This window comes from Streptopelia decaocto (genome assembly GCF_964273445.1).
Source record: "Streptopelia decaocto genome assembly, chromosome: 2".
NCBI classification, from domain to species: Eukaryota; Metazoa; Chordata; class Aves; order Columbiformes; family Columbidae; genus Streptopelia; species Streptopelia decaocto.
In genome coordinates, this window is record NC_138655.1 from 122160181 (window position 1) to 122178265 (window position 18085).

Sequence of the window (18085 nt, forward strand, 5' to 3'; positions counted from 1 at the left end):
GCTTTTGTTTGCCATAGAAGCTTTTTTATTGAGACCATTCTCTGCCCCACACTGGATTCTCACAGGATTTTATGGAGAACAGAAAGAAACATGTAGTTCTGTGTTTATGGCACAGTATACAATGTAATGAACATGTCTGGTATGATGTAAATCTAGATTCTAACAGGGTGGTGGGTTTTCTTTTTCCTCTTGTAATGCCCAGCCCATTTCCATACCATCATAGAATGACAGAATGTTTGGGGCTGGAAGGGACCTCTGGAGATCATCTAGTCCAACCCACCTGCTAAAGCAGGTTCACCTAGAATAGATTGCACAGGATTGCATCAGTTGGAGCAACATCACAACCACCATTAAAAACTGACATGAGGTTTCTGTCATTCAAATGTGTTCATGTATTGGTCTGAAAATGTTGCATTCTAGGGCTGAGTTCAGGCATGATTTTGTTTCTGCTAAGGAGTATGCATTGAGCATCCTAACCTCTGGGGACACCAGGGAGAAATTCAGCACCAGCTCTTTAGACAATTGTGTAAAGTAGGAGGCGATTGCTGTGAACAATTGAAAAGAAATTAAGGTAGGTAATACACGGATGTGTCTTGAGAATAGTCAAGAGAATTATAAATATGTATAGATTCTTATGTTTTTTCTTCCAGGGAATGCATTGCAAAAGCAGTCATTCACCTTGGTAGTCTCCTACCTGTAGAAGTGAAGGTGGAAAAACCTACAGAAGAAGAATAGCAGAAAAAAATGGTAATGCAGTTAGCAAAAACTGTACAAGGATATCCTGTAAAAGGAAGAAAAGGCAGGTTTTGTCTGACCCCAAGATGCATTGCGTACCTTCACACAGGCAGATTGCTACCAGAGGTAAGTCATAAATACCATTGCTAAGTAAGTGTGAAATAGAGTCATGGGATGTTACTTGTCTATGACATTTTTGGGTAAGGAATATGAGAAAATCAAAATAGAAAAATGAGAAAAGAGCCAAAGAAAGTCTTATTTTTGCTTTCACATGAAGGTTGAATCAGCCTACCATGTAATTCTGTATGAAAAGGAAACTCTATAAGCTAACAGCCCGCTCCATCTTTCATAACTGATCAAACAGTGCACTGCCTCATAGCAAGAAGTCTGGGAGAAATTTTAATAACATCAGGTTATTGAACCAGTGAACTACAAGAACATGACAGACCTCTCCTTGCAAGATGTTCAATTACTTTTACAATATTGCTGACTCAAGGGAGGGGGGTCCTGGGCTTATCTTTCATAAGCAAAAACACAGAGCCAGATCCCAACAGATATTGAGCACCCCTGGTCTGCCACCAGGCCAACCCTTTCTTTTAATCTTTAATTTGTGTAGCATTTCCTAGATCTGTTCCTCAGGTTTTTCCTTTTTTGTTTTTTTCCTAGAGGGCTTTGAATAGTGGCATTTTAGCTTCTGCTATGGTTTACCGGTTTTCCATCACAAGTTGGAAGAAGTAATAACTGGCCCAGGAGACCAGAACAGAGATATTACCTCAACAGATGAAGATGAATCTCAAGGCCAAGAGTGTCAATGTTTAGCACAGACTTGGGCTAAGGACTGTTTTCTTTGATAGCAATGAGGAGATGTGGAATAAGTTCTTGTCTCTGCCACTGCCCTTCAAAAGAAGTAGATGGAGGTATTCAGGTACTACATCCAGGCTGATGCTAAATAGGTTACAGCAACTGTGTCTAAAACACTAACGATTATAAATCGAAGGCTGAAATAATTACATACCATGAAATGGCAGAGATCTGTCTAGACTTTGATTGTCATATGTGAAGAAGTAATCCATCTTACAAGTTGGCAGCTGGTTGGCTTTTTCTTGAATCAAACCAGTCTGGATTGTGTAAAATGAACATTTTACTCGTTCTTATGTTGTTCATATGCTTTGAAAAGAATGTGGATTTCTAAAATTTTACAACCAAGGATTTAATGTGGCAGCATGAATGGTTTTGAAACTTTCAGCCTCCTCTGCCAGTTGTATGGATTCTTATTTAATAGTTCAATGTGTTTCAGTGTCCAGAGGATAATCAAATGTCAACTCTACTCTGCACCTTTAAGTGAATGAACATATTTGACTATATCAATGAGAAAACCAATTCCAATTTTGGCTGAATTGTAGGCTTTCAAAGAAGTGAAATGATTGGAGTGGAAGAATTAATTAGCACCTAAAACCCAGTGATTTGTAACCCACTGAAGTCTAGCAGGGCCAAGATTTTGCCTAGAAGATATGAAAAAATGTACTACTAGTTCTGTTTCCCGAAACTGGCCAAGTCTAGTGGTGACCTAAAGCTGTGCATTTTTTTTTTAGGAAGATTTTGGACGGGGAGGTCGTGGCTTCTACTTGGCCAGTGTTCCGTTTTACGAGTCTTACATGTTTTGTGCATATCTTTACCAACATGTAATGAGCCTGGTATATTAATCCCCATCCTTTAGCTGTGCTTCTTTCCATCTGTTTTTCTCAGTGGCCTCTCTTATCTCTGTCATAGTCAAGCCAGTCCTTCAGACACAGGAAGAAAAATATCAATGTCCATTAACAGTGATATAAGCACTAAAAAATTTCAGAGTAGATGCTGCTCAGCTCCCACCCCAATTCTTCCCCTCTAGTTTCAGCTTGCTTTTCATGGTAAAAAGAAAAAGTGAAGTTGTCTGTCTCTGCAGGATATACACCCCAAGTACTTTAAACTGGGGAGAAACTGTAATCAAGAGCCAGCTGAGTGCATATAACATTCTATAGGAAAATGCATGTCTTTAAGTGTAAAGGAAGGCATAGACCCGGGCAAAATACGACAAACACCAGCTGCAGGACAACTACAGCCTTTAAGACGTGTTTTTAAACAGTTATAACCTAGGAATTCAGAATTGATATCAAGATCCAAGTCACACAAGGCTCATATTTTAAACAGTTTCATTTATGCCCTCTCACAATGTCAGTAGCTTAATTAAGTTTGGCTTCAAATTCTTCCAGCCAAAAAAAATAAATAAGTGATGGCATTGAACTGGCACACCAGTGATTTACAAGTAGCTTGTACTCAGTCAAGGGCAAGGCCCTCATTGTTAAGTTCAGTACCAAATCAGATGTTTTACGTTGTTTCAAAGCCCAAAGAAAAGAGCAAAAGGAGCCCAATTTTTTGGAAACTCTTTTCTACACATTTATTTAATGACCTTCTCATATGGCCTCACAGTCCATCAAAATTTGTTCAGGGAGTTCTTATCACTTACATGATATGCCTCAGAATTCCTATATGAATTATGCCATTTGCCCCACAACAAAGACAGTGGCTTCACAGGGGAGAATAAGATCTACTCCTTGTTAGAAACCACATCAACTGGTGCCTTCAATTAAATAAATAGGAAAATGCCTGATCGGTTTAGAGCAGCAAAGTTTTCATCCATGTGTATTTGTTGATATTAAGGGAACCTTCCAGGAAATAATGGAAACTAATGAAATGTATTTGTGTTAGAGAATTCTCTTCTTATACAAATGAATGCTAAGGCTACTTCCAACTTTTGTGCTTTATCAAAAATATAAATTACGGGTGTGGTCAGATGTGTAGGCTTGAACAGCCCTTGATCTGACATCTCTGCAAAATACTGAAAAACTGTGTGACATTTACTATTTTTACAGCATGCTAAATTCCAACCTGAATGTATTTGGACACTTGTAGCTGTAGCTGCAATGGCTTATCTGAAACAGAAACATTGCTGCTTCCTGATTTCTGCTCATTAAAAACAAAATACAGGACAGAAAAGAACTGATTATGGCAAACCAGCATTTCCAGATGCTGGTAAATAATACTGACTTCTGAAGATAAATTTCTTCCCATCTCACCGCAGATGCTTATACTATCAAGCGCCATGCCTCCAGTTCTTAGAAGAAATGAGACTCAACTGTTTTCCTCACCTACGTATGCCCTAAAATCCTAGCTGATTAGGCAAGATCTTACCAGTACTGTAACAGGGACTACAGGGACATCTGAGTAACATGCTGGAAGATGGAGAGCTTAAAGGGTTTATAATTTTGTTTTGAAATACAGTGATCACCAGACGTCAGTGAGTCTTATGTACAGAATGCAGAATGTGCATCGCACAGGTGATAGTGAATAGGTTTCTATTCCCCAGAGACTGTCAGACCAGTCTGTGGGTTCTCTCTGTTTCGGCAAAACTGTAAAGTGAGAGATGCGTTCAGTTCTCTATTAGTTCAGATGCATTATAGGGATATCTTTCACATAATGCTTCTTTTTAAATTCCAGAGGTTGCCTGACCATGCACTGATTTATGCATCTGTTCCTTTATATTTTAAATGCAAACTTCCTTTTGCAGCTTCTCTATTTTACCTGTATATGTGTGAGCTCCTATTTTTTAATATAACCATGCCAGATTCTTTTTGTTGATCATTAGTAGACCTGTCTCATTAGCTGCCTATTAGAGATGTTGAATTTTCGATGCTAGTGCTGGTAGAACATATGTTCAGTCATTGCCAATTTATTGTGTTTCCTTAGATCATTTTACAGAAGAAGATTCTCTTAGATTTGGTCTTTTAGTTTATTTTGGTAAAAACTTGCCTAGGTATTTTCATTTTAATTTTACTACTTTTCCTAAGTTAATTAATGGTATTCTGTTTGCTACATGCAATAAAACTGACAAGCATGCCTACACCCTAATGCAAATGAGGATATCAGGAAGGAGCCTCTTGGTGTCTAATTATGGTGAGTTAAGAAAGAAGGTTGAGGCCAGAACTGATTTATGGACCAGTGCACTGTGTACTCCTCCTGCTGTAAGTCACTGAATTTCTAAATGGTAGCTTATGGAGGTTAAAAATCTACAGTACTTTTCCATCTTTTCTTTTCATTCCAACAAAACACTTAACCAGGAGGCAGAACGTTATTTTGCATTAGTATGGCTTTTCTTGTTTTAGGGAAAAAGAGAACCTTCTGAGAGCAGTATAAGGATAATCCTCATTAAGACATTATTAACAAGGCATATTATTAGAACTGTAGAAGTCATTACCCTTGATTATAAATTAGTAAATTGGTTAATGAGAACAGTAGTTAATTGGGAGTATTATTACCAAACTGGGAAATTATATGAAAGTTAAATACATCACAGTGGTTCTTCTACACAATTAAAGATCTAGGAGGAAAGATATTAAGGAGGAGAGTAGGAAAAAGTAACAGTAACAGAATAGAAGTACATTTTTAAAAGTAAATTGCAAGAGTCTATTAAATAAAACTGAATAAAAGTCAATGGTGCATATTTACTCTGTTGAAACTCATCTGAAGCTACTTCTTGCAAGACCATAGACAGAAAATCTCGAACTCCAGCACTGTGCTGAAATGTTGTGTAATCATAGGGCCATCTGGTAGGGATAAAATTTGCTCCCTGCATTTGCCTTAAGATCCAGGCCTCACATCTGTCCTTCCTCAAGCTTCTCCTTGCATATGTTGGTGAGTTTCATCCACTGTAATAACTATGATTATTTTGAGCTGCTTTTTTCTAGAAGGGTTAGATTTTTCCTGGTTTTGCAGGCTTTATTGTTCTTCCTTTCCCAGTTAGCTCTGCTGGAAATCACATGCCTTCCGGCCAAGAACTTCTTCTGAGGGAAAACAGTGCACATACGCAAATGCTTGGGTCTAAATCTGGTCCCAGATTGTATAAGCCCCAGGAAGACATTGCTGAATTGGGCTCAGGTTTGAAATTACATTTCTCCTATAAGACCTTACTAAAAAAAAACCTAATTTTGTTTAAGGAGGTTTTATGCAAGTTGAAGCCAAATGTGTATGAAGTATACACTTATTTATGCTTCTGCAATGCATTTCAAAGATAATCTGCAAAACCCGTGCCCATGCTGTACCCCTGAACAGGGCTCTATATAGTCAATGCTGCTTCTTGTTTCCAAATTTGGCATTCCAAGTATTGGGCATCCTAAGTATTAGATCCCGAGTACATCCCAGGTGCTGGAGTTGAATGTGGTTGAGGATGTCAAAGGCAAAAAAAAGGCATCTATAAATACATAAACAACAAAAAGAAGAGTAAGGACAATGTGGTTCTGCTGCTGAATGAGTCAGAGGTCCTTACAACACAGGACTGGGAAACAGAGGAAGTACTGAATGCTTTCTTCACCTCAGTCTTTACTAGTAAGAGCAGCCTTCAGAAATTTAAGGACTTGGGGACCAGGGGAAAAGTCTGGAGCAAGGAAGATTTACTCTTGGTGGAAGAGGATCAGGTTAGAGATTACTTAAGCAAACTGGATATACTAAAGTCCATGGGCCCTGATGAGATACGCTGAATACTGAGGAATGTCATTGCAAGGCTATTCTCGATAATCTTTGAATGATCATGGAGACTGGGAGAGGTGCCTGAGGACTAGAAGGAAGCAAATGCTACTCTTATCTTCAAAGTGGGCAAGAAAGACAACCCAGGGAACTACAGCCTGGTCAGCCTTACCTTGATCCCTGGGAAGGTGATGGAGCAGTTAATCCTGGAAATCATTTGCAGGCACATGTAGGACAGGAAAGTTATCAGGAGTAGGCAGCGCAACAGGGAAGTCATACTTGACCAATCTGATAACCTATGATGAGATGAGTGGCTTGGTAGATGAGGGGAGAGCAGTGGATACTGTCTACCTTGATATCAGTAAGGCTTTCAGAATTGTCTCCCAGGACATCCTCATGGAAAACACCCTGGGTTAGTTGTGGTTGGTAACCTAATAACCATACCTGCCTTTGCAGCAGAGAAAGGTCCTGTGGGGAAGGAAATTACCTTATCAGTTCTGCCTTGAATCTACAGATATGGAGGTTGGTATCCACACTACCACAGAGCTCTGTACCAGGCCCAACCCAACAGCAGGGAGGTCTCTGAGAGCAGAAGAAAATACTAAGACCTCTCTTGAGAAATACCCACATCCTTTTGGGGATGGTTTGCATCACCAGGTAAATAATGTGGACAAGATGTTTGTTCAGGTTGGAGTGTGCCTAGGGCCACTCTCTCTAGCTGTGTAGTTATAGTCCAGCACATGATACAAGATTGCAGAGATGGTTCTTACATCTGTAGTCATGCTGTGTATTTGTAAGCTTGATCCACAAGGAAATCAGTCCAGCCTAGGGTCATTAAGAGCAGCTTGGAGCTACTTAGCTGCAAAAGGTCTATGTGTCCAATGCCTTTGACTTTAATGGGATGCAGGCTGTGACCTGGGGCACTTTGTCAGCTGCCTGCTTCCAGTTCGCAGGCAGGGTTAACCCTGGAGATGAAGCAATAAGAGGATATAGCACTGTCAACACACTTCTCAACTTGTATTAGTCTCCATTTAAAGCAAGAAAGATAAAAAATTCAAGGCATTCCTAAACTACATTTGCAAAAGTCTTGGTAGTAGCTTGTGGAATGTTTAAGAGTACAACTGGAGTTACACTAGGAGCATTAGGTGTGGCTCAGAGTTGGCCACTCGAGAACACTGGCATGGTTAACTCTAATCATTAATTTTCTATGGGGTGAACAGCCTGGGACACAGGCTTTCATTTATAGTGGCATGTGCAATGGACTGCTTAGTTTCCAGATGAAATTGTAACAACAACACAGATGGAGTGATCACATCCCACCCACCTGAATTCTTCTTGGAATTCCTAATAAAGTCTCATCCAGCTTTCTCCTTTATGAAAAAAACCCCAAAATATTCTGTGGAGTGTTCCTGTGGAGAGGAGGAGGGGCTGTATGGCTCCCAAGTGACACCTTGGGAGTGGCTACATTTTATTGTACATTGGCAAACCTTATTCTAAACTGGTAAAGGACTGAGGCTTCCTTCAATTTGAGACCTGCTTTGGAAATCTGAAGACATGTCAGGAGTGGGTGGAGAGGGAAGGGCAGGAGGTCCATACTGAACAGTGTTTTCCATTCAGTTGCAGAAGGCAATTCCACAGCATGCTGCCAATTTCCTGTCATTTGTTTGATGGTGGTGGCATACTGTGGAGCACCAAGCTGAGCATCCCGTAGATCTCTTGCATAAAAAAATGTGTGGGAAGATGATGATACATGTCTTGTAACAAAACAACACATAAGGGCTGTGCATCAGTGAAGTCTCTTTCTGTGTCTTCATTTTTCAATATTACCCTGAAGAAGAGTTTGAGTTTGTCATCCTAAAGCTACGTAACTACTCAGTTCTTATGTGAGATAATAAAAAAATCCTGCCAAAACCACAATGTGGTGGAAAATTAAATATCAGATCCTAGTGCTGTGAAGAGAGTAATGTGGATTATCTACAGATAGTTAACTCCCATGAATACTCTATAGCTGGGACACTTCTTTTCTCTGATCTCATCTATCAGAGATTGTTCTGATGAAATGTGTTTCATTTAATAACTTGCTTTAAAAAAGCAGTTAATCAATATTTGCTCTTCTGTTTTCCCACATTGCCATGAGTTAATGTTTTTATCTTCCTGGATCTAAGAGTGAAAAACCTAGAGCTGTTGCTCCGCTTCTAACCTCTCTTTCAGGGTCACTACTAGAGCTGGTCATAGTTTGCTCTAAGCTGAAGCCCAGGAGGGCTACTATGTTTCCTTCTAATCCTCCCTTTTTAGCTTAAGCAGCTCTCAGCTTTCCAGCAGTCTTTAGCCTTTTGTTCCTCAGTTTCTTCAGCTACATCCAGGCTATTTTGAGGGGAGAGAAGGAATTTGTCTGAGAATAAAGGATGCCCTTTAAGCCTCTATCCTGCTGAAGGGAAGGTTAATATATTAACACAAAGCAAAGAACTGACAGTTTTGGCCAGGCAGGTCCATGACCTCTGTCACTGCTATGTCTAAGTGTCTCACATCTGTGAATTTATTCTTACTGTGCTACAGTCAGCTTCATAAGACATTGTTTCTAGCACCCCTCCACCCCCCAGTTAAAAACAGAGAGAAATTTTAATTAAATTTGCCCAGACCACACCCAAAGAGTTTACAATGAAACAGAGGAGCTGGCTCAAGTCTGAGTTAACAGCCAGTATTTTACCAGCAGACCCTTCTCCCAGCTCTTGCAGTGTTTGCCTGTTGGGGCTCTGCTTTTTCCTAAGGAGGGTATGCATGCTGGAAGGATGGAGGGTTGACACTTTTATGTTTCATCCCTTATAAAACTCATCTTAGAATGAGATACAAACTTAAAGCTTTTTCAGCATATTTTGGACATCTTCAAACAACCAGCACCCAAGCTGTGCACACAAGGGAACCCATCACAGATTTCCTGAGATGCGAAAGAGAATCTTGACTCCAGAGCTGCTAGAAATAGGCAATGTGTCAGCCACAGAAGGAATATTCTGCATAAAATTTACTCTGAATCAAACTACATCAGGAGCAAGACAGCCAAGATCAAACTACTTCTTCCTGAGATAAATTACAGAGAAACTAGCTAAAGGCTAGCTGCAGGCTCACATAATTGAAGCTATTATGCTAATTGTAGCAAAGCCTGGACTCCAGCCAGGATATAAAGCTGTGTTGCAGCACTGGTAGATGATCTCCTGGCATTAATGGGTACAGAGCAATCTCTTTCCCTACAGCCTCTGTTTATATCTTGTCTTTGTCACCATGAGATACTGCTGTCTCACTCAGGGGTGCTCGAATGTGCTATAGTCATGACAGCTGTTATGGGTTGGAGCCAGCCAATGAATTGTATCTGGAAATTACCCCTCCATCCTTAGATTTCTTTTAGAAAATCCAGCTATTTCTCTGATTTTCTTCAAAGATAGTGATGGGTCACTTTTTGAATTGGTAAGATGATATATTATATACTGTGAGCCAGCAATACTCAGAGGGGATAGAGGGTCATGATGGTGCCCCAAAGCCTACATAGGATCAGCCTGTGAAGGAGGTCCAAGGAGCCAAAAGGACCCTAGAACAGACAGAGATAATACTGGTGAGCATCTGCACTAAACTGGCCAACATGGCAATTTCTTGTTCTGGGGTAAGAAGTCATGTGGCATAATTAATGAATAATGTTTTCTAATGCTTTCATTTGCTCCCAAGTCTCCATCCCTTCCTGATGAATGATGACCAATCTGCAGTTAATCACTTCTCCAATGGCCATGTGACATCCTGGAACACTGACTCTTTGGCAAATAAATCCTACTAATATAGACCACTGCTTTCACCCTGTGAAATCCACAAAATGGTCCCTTCACTGAAGCCTGTAGGAGGAATGCCTAACCACATTATCTTTTCACTCTATTCTGCTCAGTAACACAAAGCTAGTGGAAAAGATGATGGGGTTTTTGGAGTACCATCGATTACCGTGTTAGCAGATGAAGCTTACACATACATGGAAATATGGAACATACCCATTCTAGATTAGTTTATGTGATTTAGAAGTCTCACATTTCATTTTCTTTGCTAATGAAGTAATTGCCAGTATGTCTTGTTGTAAACCAAAAAAAAGATGCTTGCGCCCTGTCAAAACTGTTGTTAGTTAGTTAGTTAGTTAGTCAGTTAGTTAGTTAGTTAGTTTAACCCAGGGTTAAAACTGTAAGGTAGCTGTATGCCTGAGATGGACATCAATTCTTAATTATTTCTCTCAAATGGCTTGCTGAAGCACATGTAGCCAGATAATTCCCTGGTGGTACCACACCATGCTAAAAACACCCATATTCTCTAGGAACAATTTTTTAGAGGTGCAGAATTGTTCTAAATATACTTCTACAGTAAACAGCAATATTGCTTACCGTGGGGTTTAGCCATTTCCATTCACAAGTGCTCTTTAACATTTCCCATTAGCAACAATCCACTCACACCAGCAGTGCAGCTATTTGATGCTGAGGCCGCTATGACAGGTCCTTGAACATATAAATAGAAAGATGTTTCATAAATGTGACAGTATCACATGGTTGAATGAATGGAAGTGCTGAACTGGGGAAAAATTCTCTTACTGCGTAATTATGGGTGTGCTAGTATTACATTCAGTGCAGTGATGTCTTTTGAAAGTGTTTGGACTGCTTAGGCCCAAAACCAAAGTTCTTGTGGCAAGCTCTAATTTAAACTATAGTTGTGATTAAACAATTAAAGCAAAGTTTGTGACGTAGGTGGGTTCTGGCACTATATCGCAGCTAAACTGAGAAAGTGTGGTCTGGACGACTGGGTAATGAGGTGGACTGTGAACTGGCTGAAGGAAAGAAGCCAGAGAGTTGTGGTCAATGGGACAGAGTCTAGTTGAAGGCCTGTATATAGTGGAGTCCCTCAAGGGTCAGTACTAGGACTAGTACTATTCAGTATATTCACTGGCAACAGCTGGGTTATTGGAAATTTGGCACAACACCAGAGTTCAGGTGAGCTTTTCTCTGCCAGGACCCCCAGGTCCCTTTCCTCTACACTGTTCTCCAACAGGTCATTCCTCAGCTTATAGTGGTACCTGGGGTTGTTCTTGCCCAGATGCAAAACTCTACAATTGCTCTTGTTATATTTCATTAAATTTTATCCCGCTCAACTCTCCAGCCTGTCCAGGTCTCGCTGGATGGCAGCACAGCCTTCTGGTGTGTCAGCCACTCCTCCCAGCTTGGTGTCATCAGCAAACTTGCTGACAGTGCACTCTATTCCCTCATCCAAGTAATTGATGAATAGTACTGGTCCCAGTATTGACCCTTGAGGGACTCCACTAGATACAGGCCTCCAACTAGACTCTTTGCCTCCTTTCTCTGCCTCTGCACTTCTTGTCCTGCTTCGCATAGGAACATGGGAGTGGATGGGATCTTGTGGCTCCTTTGTGCTCCTCTCCTATTAATATGCAGAACCATTTAAGTTTCTCATTATGTCATTAGGAGTGAAGGACCTGGGCAAGAACTGGCCAGTTCCAAGTGGTTTTCTTGTGGATTCTCTTCCACCTATATGGCTTATCTACTGTAATCTTTACAAAGAAGAATATTGGTGAATTTCTTGAAGAAAAAATTATATAGGGAAAAAATAATATTGTCACTCAAGAACACAAAAAACCCCACCAAAACAAAACTCAGTTTGCTTTCTAAAATCTGAAGAAAGCTTTTGACACAACAAAACGTGTTTCATAGTTTTGGGGCCACAGTTTACGAGAACCAAAGCTCATAGTGGTGCTGTGAGATGATGATGATGGGTCTGTCTGTATGTGGGCAGAGGGGTTATGGCACCACTTGTCAAAGGCTGTGAGTGGATGTGGCTGCTCTGCAGAGCCTGTTCTGCTCTCAGGTTCATTCCCTCTGACTGCAGCTGTCGATGCTGCTGACCACAGACCCTGTGACCAGCCCTGGTGCTTCTTCACTCCCCTCCATCCAACCCTACCATCTCTTGGTCTCTGGACCTCCCTCAGGCTCCAAAAAGTCCTGTGAGCTCCTGTCTTACTCTCTGTGGCCTCACACTAACCTGCCATTGCCACTTCTCTCACCTGGCTCCATGTCCCTGTTCCTTTATTCTTTTAGCCCTCCTCTCCCTTCATTTAGCTGACCTCAGCTTCATGTACCCTCTAATGGAGGATTCTTTACCTGACAGCACTTCTGTCAGCAATATCATTTCCCCTTGCAATTTGAGCTTAGCCAGAAGGGGAGTGACTTGGCATAATGCATTGGTAGATGGTGTGAATTTTTGGCACTTGTTCTACAGCACTGGAAAAGATTTGAATAGAAACTTGTCAGCAGGTCCTGGTTTCTTCTTGTTGCAGCAATTATCCACATGACAGACAGTTAAAATATTTTCTTTTTTCTGTTTTACTTTTTTTTTTACTGTTTTTTATTGTCTTCTCTATATTCCAGATACCACAGTAGGCTATGTTTCTATGCTCTGATGAAGACTGCAATTAGTGTTTCTGTGTGCAAGAAGGTATATCGCAAGACACTAGCAGCAGAATTCATTTTCTGTCATACACACAGACACATATACGATAATGACATATTTCAAGATGTTCCAAATATATCCTGCTAAAAAAGACTGATTCCACATTCCTGAAACACAGTATCATATTTTGTATGTATTGCAGACAGATTACACCAATGAAAATCTGGAGGCAAGGATATTTTCCCGTCATTCTTACAGAGTATATGTCATCCCAGACATAATAACAGGAACACTTTTTCTTGAAATCCTAGTAAATGCACCATTTTTTAGCTATGGTTTGATGTCATGATGTCTTGAAAGAGTGATTGACTTCGATTTTTGAAACCCTGCACATTGCATAAACAGTGCAAAGCAGTCTTTCCCATTTGTAAAATATTATTATTAGCCCTTGGAAACTTTTATTTATATTTAATCTTCTGCTTTATGCCTCCACTGATACTGAAAATCATTATCAAGTGCCATTTTGATGTGTTACCTCATGCAATGAATTACTAAAGTCAACTGAACAGCAATGAACAGAATGAAGGCAAATCTGCTTGCAGACCTGTATAACTTCACCAGTGTCAGTACTATTAAACTTATCTATGTCCAACTTGAGTTGGACCCAGATCTTTATTCAGTTTCCTAGCAGGCTGCAGATTTACATTCCAATGTCAGCTGAAGTCAATGACAGTCTCCATCAACTTCAAGGAGTTTTAGATGAGGTCCTAATCCTTGGATGTGACATAAAGGTAAAGAATTCTTTTCTGTGAAAGTGATGGATGCAATACAGTAGAACAGATTACTACCCAGTCAATGACTGCTGCACTGGCTGAAGGTGTTCTGACTGTGAAGGTGGAGCAGTCATAAACAGTAAACAGGAGAGGTAGAGGGGGCCTCTTTTTGCGAGGTTTCTTTGTAGTGGGATTTATTTTCTACCTGAATCTGAATCTTTAAAAATGAGACTTAAATTGATTTGAATTTACATCCACTAGTAATCTGGGCCAGAGATTTTGAGTATTTCTGAAAAGCAGTAAAATAGAGTATATTGACAAGTTCTGCATCAGTCCTGGTTAATAGCAAGCTACTTTCCCTGATTTACAGTGCACACCAGGGCCATTGCTTGTACCAGTTCTCCAGGGCCCTGAACTTCTTACACCACCACTTACAAATACCTGGAACATGACATCCGTGATTCTCTGGCTTCCAGCCAGCAGATTCCTACCCTGATACATGACCCTCTGTTGCTGATTGTCTTGGTGCCTGTGAGAGCCAGATGTGACAAAAGGACTTCTGTATCTTCAGAAAACGCTCATGGCGTTAAAGAAAAAGAAGAATAATGTACTGTACATTATTCATCTGCAACATTATTTCTTTCTTGCTAGTCAGTTTGCTATTGCATTGAATTTCTTTTTTCTAGGTCCTAACCAACCTACCAAATTCATAACCATTGAAAAGCAGGACGGGACATAGGAATTCATATGGCTCTAGTGACCCAAGATCACATTCTGATGAGGTACTTGCTGAATGGAGATCATATAAATGCCCCCATGACATCCTTTAACAAAGATTTCACCTGGCCAGGTACCTGATGCACAAGGAAATGTTTTCTTTGTTCTGAATCTAGCTCCCATCAGCTAACCATTCTGTGAATTCACAGAGTAATGAGAACGGCATTAGCTAATCTTATATTGGAAGAAGTCTTGGGTCTAGATCCAGGGTCAGCTGCACAAGTCAGGTATTTCTACATCATATATTGCCAAGACCCACATCAAGCCAGAAGGCATTCATGGGACAATGTTAGATGGCCAATGCAATACAAACACTCTTTCAAAGATTGTGGAAATATTGACTGTTTTCTCCTGTGATTTTTGCATGAGTAGGGCTTCTAGAATTCAGATGTTTATTTACCAATTCAGAAAAACCTAATGTTCCTTTAAAAGTACAAGAAACATTAGAAAAGTTCTGGAAGACACTCAGCCTGTTCCTATTTGACTAGAATTCTTTAAGTGGATTATCATAAAGTGATATTGGTAATTGTCAAGGTAATTGCACAGGGTACAACTCTCTCCATCAGCTAAGAAAAGGTAATTAGATTGAAAACCTGGCTGCATTAGTCTAATCCAATACTGTACCCAATTATACAATCAGTTATACATCATATCATTTCAGCACTGTGTCAAATCAATATCTGTTTTCAGCAGAAAAAATGTGCAGGTTATGCTGGAGATATGACTAATGGGAATGCTTTTCGGAGTGTGTGTGCAGTTTGCACTGTAAGGAATGATGACAACTGGTTTCATCTGGAGTAATTACAGCTCAGTGACCACTAGTTAGACAATTACTCAGAGGAAATCCTCTTGAGGGAAGCACATCTCAGCTCTGAGAAGAACACATATCCAATATAAATTCCTAATGTGTGGTAAAAAAAAATTTCTTCTCCCAAAAGAAAGAAAAAACAATCAAAAGAGAGTAACAGACTTATTTAGTCAAGATCCACAGAATTTCCTGTTTCCTATGTGGAAAAAAATTCTGAATCTTACAGCACCAGTTTTAGTCACCATACTGCCATGAAGTTAAATTGGTGAAAGAGAGAGGGAAGCCAGTTTTGACAATGTGCTCTCTTATCTGCATTACTGATGCACCGTGTCTCCAGAGAATGCTCAGGGAGAACAAAGTATTATGCATTTGTCAAAGTATGCATACACTGGATGTAATTTCTGATACATGCTTTATTAAACATTGTGAAAAGGTTGTATCTTGAAATTATCTTAGAATGGTTCTGACCTCCAGGAAGGCTGTTTTAAGCAGAAAGAACGTGCTAATTCAATAACATGGCTGGAATATGAATCCTGACATTCCCAGGGAGAGGAAGGAGGTATTTTGCATTTGACACTTCAGATTACAGTTCCAGAAAGTGAGGGAGTAGGGGTAGGATGTTAATTATTAGAACCATATTTGATAAAGGGTTCCCTATTATCAGAGCCCACTTATTATCAGAACAAGGAGCCAAGAAAGATGAGAAAAGTGAAATATTTTATGAAAGAGAGCAAGGTAGCGCCAGTTGTTGTTGCCAAGGCTCTTCCACTAGATTAAAAGACCATATTCTATTTAATTATTCTGTTACAGGTATAAAAGTAAGCCTTGAAGTCTATCAAACCTCTGCAGAATGGCACTGAGGAATTAACTTGACAGTAAAGCCTTATTTGCATTGTAGAATTCAGCCTGAAAAAATTTGGTCTTCTAACGACGACTATCCACAAAGCTTTTTTTTTTGTTCTCCCAAGACTGCCTTGAAGTAAAAATCACAGCTATGGCACAGGGTGATTGATGACTTCTGCTTTTTCTTATGCTTGTAACCCAGATGATGATCAGTTCACAAGAAATAAAAAAAGAGGCCTTCTTTTGGGAAGTGCCATTAATAGTCATGTAAAAACGAAATATGTGCCACAGAGCCATTGGTATATCTTATTGCTAAATTTCAGTACCTACTGTGTGCATAACAGAGTAATGAAACACATGTTCTTCAGACAGACCTTGGAAGTTTCTAGGCAGGTATCATAGCAGGGCTCCTTGCAAGCTCTTCTCCCAGCACATCAGAGGACCCTGATGTGGGAGGACTTCTGAATCACTGAGTCAAACCTACCTTTGATGAAATTTCATTTCTCCCCAGATAACTCTTATGTGTGATCTCCATCAAAATAACATTTTTATTTCTGTGTAGAGCTTTTTAAACTGCAGAATCCTCTGTTTCTTTATACATTATCTATGGAGAGATTTTTGACCCTCACTGAAATGCAAAAAAAAGAAAAAGAAACTATGAGATGTATTTTCAGTATAGTTGAAGTCTACCTAGAGAAGTTACTGCTAGGATTAGCCTATGTATTCAAGCTCTCAGTAGATAAGGAACGTTTTATCACATATATTTATTATAACTAAATGTTTGTGTAGAATGCAATATCTAATGTTTGGCTTAGTACAGAGCAGGCAGATTAAATCTGAGTTTAACTACCACAGCATTTTTCATTGGCTGAGCTACATCCTTATAGAGTTCATAATTTGGCAGTGATGGCAATAGTAATTTCTTTAGTAAATCACAATATACTCCCTAAATGGAAAGAGCTTTGCAATTTGCCAAGCAAATGGAAAAATAATGCTGAAGGATCAGTAAAGATAGCAATAATTGTTACAGGGCTTATTGCAGTTTATGCAAAGAATCTCACTTGCCTCTGATAGACTATAGGAAGACAGCATGAAAGTAGAGTCTATAACAAACATAAGTGCCGCATAGTTTAAAATTACAACTTTTTTTCTTGTTTTAAAATATAAGAGTGCAGAAAGTGATGAAGTGACTTCTTCAGAAGCAATGAAGTGCACAATGTCAGATCACTTCATAGACATGGCAAGGTGAATATTTTCCAAGGTCTACTTAGAAACAGGTTGCTATTGGTTAGTGCAAATTATCTGATTTGATTTGATTTTAATTAAAGAGGCCACTGATATCCCAATACAAAGAGATATTGAAATACAAAGAGATATTAAAATACAAAGAGATATTAAAATATTAGTTGTCCCTAACTGTATAGGTAAAGGGATAGTCCATTCATTTGTTGTCTACTTGCTTACTTTGAAGGCAACATGAAATTGTACCAGGAATATTGGAAGATATTAAAAATGTTTAACAATAAAGTGGCAGAAATTTTGACAAAGATAATATTTGCAATAGACCATGCAAATACTGATTTAGGGAGATAAAACTGCATATTAATATAGTATTGAAATGATTATTATTTCAAATAATCTTCTACTCCACATACCACATAAAAGAAAAAGGGAAGATGTATATGACTCATGATATGGCCTTGAATGTGTACAATGAAATTTTGAATTATTTTTCCACTTTTGCCAAATCCTTTTTTTGAATTACAAGGCAGTTTTCATTTTATCATCCTTGAGTCCATGGAAATGTTGAGGAATTTCTCTGCAAGGTCATTATATCTAAAACCCTCCAAATGGAGGAGACTGAAAATGTTGATCTTATCTTACAAGGTAGTTTAGTATTTTAGTCTACATTTACTTATTTGGCTAAGACAGGGATGATGAAAAGACATTTTGAAGAACAGATACTTTGTTCTATACTTTTGTTTCACAAGGATAACTTTTATGATGTCTTAAAATTAGAATAATAAAAGCTTGTAATGTTTTCATTGACGAAATAGAGAAACTTTTTTTCTAATAATACTGTTCAGGAAAAACTAAGCATTTCTGAAGGACTGAA